The sequence below is a fragment of the Empidonax traillii genome, unplaced genomic scaffold (assembly GCF_003031625.1).
Source record: "Empidonax traillii isolate 1590-97213 ecotype Southwest subspecies unplaced genomic scaffold, ASM303162v1 scaffold1615:size88005, whole genome shotgun sequence".
Lineage (NCBI taxonomy): Eukaryota > Metazoa > Chordata > Aves > Passeriformes > Tyrannidae > Empidonax > Empidonax traillii.
Window position 1 is genome coordinate 1 of NW_020956808.1, and position 4,033 is coordinate 4,033.

Consider the following 4,033-nt stretch of genomic DNA (forward strand, 5'->3'; position numbering starts at 1 on the left):
AGGGCTCTGGTGAAGAAAGCAGAACTGCCAGAGAAATCAGTAGATAACGAAAGTCATCCCCACCAGCATGCTCTGGAGAAGGCTTCCCCAGAAGCTTTCTGCCAAGTATCCTGGAAGGGGATGGGATGGAGAAAAAAGGGCTTAAGTCAGACTTCCAGGCTATTCTTGTCCGCTTTCCCTCTGTCTTGCTGGCCAGGGAAAAGACTTAGGGGACAGATTTTATTCCTGGCCATATAATTGTAAGATCATTGTTTGGGCAGGGTTGGGAATGCTCTGTCTCAAGGGCTGCAGTCACTTGAATAGATATGGTATGATCTGACTGTGCTACAGGGAGAGACAACTGAGCCTGCAGCAACCAAACCCACAAGTTTATTCCTCCATAAAACATCTCTTTATTAAAATACAATACTTTCTAATAACTACGATGCAGCATCAAGAGCAGCACAGAGTGGAAATGTCCCACGTGGGAGCTGTCTGGGAACATTTGCCAGAGACTATTCAGTAACAGCAGCGATAATCTTGCTACCACTGTCTTTAAAGCCAACAGTCCTCACCTATAGAGCTGGACATCTCAGGCTGCAACAGGCTGCAACTAATCGGGTTAGCTGCTTAATACACAATAGCCCAATGTTTGCTGCTGAGCTCCACCAAGCCCTGTCCTTTTGTTATCTTCCCTAATCCATATCCTATCCCATGACGCTGATAGACAGTTATTATCCAATATTATCCAACAGTAAAGAGGTAGGGCTGTGCCCCAGTGAGCTGTGTCCCCTCTGCTTTGAGAGGTGCATGGGACTTGCCTGGCTCAGTCCTTTTTGCTGCCCTTCAGCAGCTCACCCCTAACACCACTCACTCAACCAGAATTGAAGAAATGAGGGGGAAAAAAACCAGCTAAATATTCAAGTCTCTTTAGAGAACAATCCATCACCACCACAGAGTTAAGCCCTCCAGGAAAACAAAAGAGCCCTAAGTCCAAACAGCAGAATTGAAAGTACCAGTAGCTCTAATTTGTTGATGGCTTAGTTGGTTTAGGCTTCTGTGAGAGACTCCCTGCTCCCAGAACCTTGTAAAAGACCTGGAAACAGGCTCTAAAACTGGTAAAGGACTTGGGCTAATAACAGCTCTACATTTTCACAAGACTGAAGTGGAAGGGAGATGGAGGAAGAAATTACAGTCTGGGAAAGAACCCTCCTCACCCCACGGGAATGATTCACACTTACCTGGCCCCATCTCTGCTCTTAATAGAGCTGGGTGAGCCAACAAGGTTCTAACTCAAAACAAGGTTCATAACTAAAAACTAGGCTTCACCATAAGCACCACTGCCAGGACTTAAACCAAGTGATTTTTCCTGACTAGCCCTTTCTCCAGGGGAGCACAGCAGGCAGGGTCCCTGTTGCACCCCTTAGGGTGCCTGTGCTCAGTCTCCCAAGGCAATTTAGGTGCCAGAGCGGCTTTTGCAGTCGGGAAAGAGATCAGAGCTTGTGTAGGCAAAGCCTTACACACTCGCCAGCTCCTGGAGAACAGAGATCTCTAAGCATGGATAAGGCCAGCAGTTCAAGCACCAACTGCTGCACTGAATTTAACCATTGGCACTCACCCACACAAAGGCAATTGGTTTTGCAGCCAAGTGTGTAAGCTGTTACTCTTCAGAAGACTGCCAACAGCTCAGTGCCTCTGGAAGCCCTCTCTGTCACCAGCCCCACTCCACCTGGAGACACAAATCCACCCTCTGTGCTCCTACCAGTCCTGGCAGGGAAGTGCCTCGCCATGCCAGCCTTGTTTCCAGATGAGCTGTCCATGATCAACAGGCCCAGACAAGGAGAGCCCATCTGTCTGGGCTCTCTAGCAGTACAACACACGGGCTTGCAAGCTCCTCCTTCAACTTTCTCCCTTTAGAGGCTTCAAAGGTGCCTGTCCTGCCTAGTCCCTTACCCTGCAAGGAAAAACACAGCCAGGTGAAGGGCTGATCCCTGCCACATCTCCATTTTTATTTTCCAGTTCAGATCCCAGTGTTTAAGACTATTTCTCAGAGCCAGAATGAAATTGTTCTTGTCTGTGAGGTGTGGAAAGAGACCGCTGTAGGCTTTGATAGCCGATGTGTTGCTGGCGGTGAGCACGAGGCTCTGGAAGAGGCTGGTGACATTTGATTATCACTTAGATCAGGAGAAAGAGGGGAAGCAACTTCCAAAGGCAAGGCTAACACTGTTACAAACACGAACAGAAATGACCTTCACACACAGCTAGCTCTCCCGGCTGCCAAGAACCATCCTCTCAGCCGCTATGATCTGAATCACCAGTACACCTGGGGCAGTGCAGCTTTACATCAGCCTCTGCTGCTCCGAAATCCAGGTGCTTTCCACTGGGCTGGGGAAAAGGGTGTGCAGTGGGTCCTGTGCAGCAGACAACACTGCAAAGTCTGTACTGACCTCCCAGCTCAAGGAGGCTTGATTTCCTCAAATCATGATGCAAAGCATGGGTCAGCTTCCCATCCACACCAAGATAAGGGGCATGTCTAAGCTGAAGCAGCCACTGTTCGTGTGGGAAGTTTTTCCCAGCAAAACAAACGGGCAGGCTGGCAGCTCCAGTGTTGCTCTGCTGCTCAGAGTGCTTTGCAAGAGGAACCACCCTCAGCACCCATGGCTAAAGCCAACTCAAGGAAAGTCAAGAAAAGGCACAGATTATATCAGGACAAAGAGTTCACATCTGGCCATTGGCAAACAGGCAGGAAAAGTCCAGGAGACCATAAACCACCACCCAAGACCACTCCTTAGGATCTGAGCTCCCTAAGCACCAACAAAAGACCAACCCATGTTTAACTCACAGTCCTGCATTGGGAGGAGGGGACAGCAGTGATGTGAGGACATGGGAGAAGCCAGCTTGATAAATCTCAGCAGTACAGGATCCATCCTTATCCCACAGTCTGCAGCAAGAGCTTTTCTCTATTCCCTGCATCACATGGCTTTTTGATAAATCGTCCTTCCCGATAAATCTATCCCTCATTGTACACATACGGAATCCATTGCTCTAAGTAGCCACTGAGGTGCTGTCAGGGTCATTAACTATCATTATCTGGGGCAGCTGTTCCCCAGTGTGCTGATGTAGGAATCAATCAGGCTAAAACATGAAATTCCCCTACACTTCTCCAAACACTGCCTTTGTCCCTCTCCATCAAGAGATGAAAAAGAGGAACATTTCTGCCTTTATGCCAAGGTTTAGCAATCCTCATACTGGAAGGAGCTGGCTAAAGGGAAACCAGTGGCAGATGAGGCAGGCGTTGGGCTGTCACAGAGACAGGATGAGCTCTGACTGATGTCTTTACCAGGAAAGAGGAGGCAGGGTGATTGGAAACAGGCCAGTCAGCTGAGCAGAGATCACTCTTGGGAAAAAAAAAAAAAATAGAAGGAAAAAAAAGAACCCAAAACTTCCTCACTTCCTTTAGTACCCCTTAATGAGATAACCCTTCTCTGAAGAATGCGAGGGCTTTCAAACCTTTCATGTGCTCAGACAACAAAGGGGAAAAACAGACATTCAGGATTTTCACACCATCCAAGGTCAGGATTTGTTAAATCAAGCTGTTCAGCATCTGAAGCTTGAGAGCTCAAAATCCAACTTCATTTTCCTGGGTGACAACTGCTTAACCCCATCTCGGAGTTCTCTAGAACAGAGGATCTCTATTCCTCTGCAGTGACATTTCCAAACAGGACGAATTTAGGAAAAGGGACAATACCCAATTGCAGTCAGGTCAAGAGTGTGTGTGGTGGGAAATACTCAGAGAAGCAGCTTTTCTTCTTATTCCAGGTCAGTGATAGGTATGAACTGAGCTAATTCTGTGCTTGAGTGGTCTGGACTCATGAACCAGGAGACTGTTGACCTGCAGAAATGCTGGTTATTAACCTGCAGAAACAGTCTTTATTAGCCCTGAATACCAGTCAGTCTGTCTAGGTTACACAAAAACAGACAAACCTGAGCATAAGCCTCCACAACACACACCTCTCAGCCTTTAAGGGCATGTACACACACAGTCCAGACATGA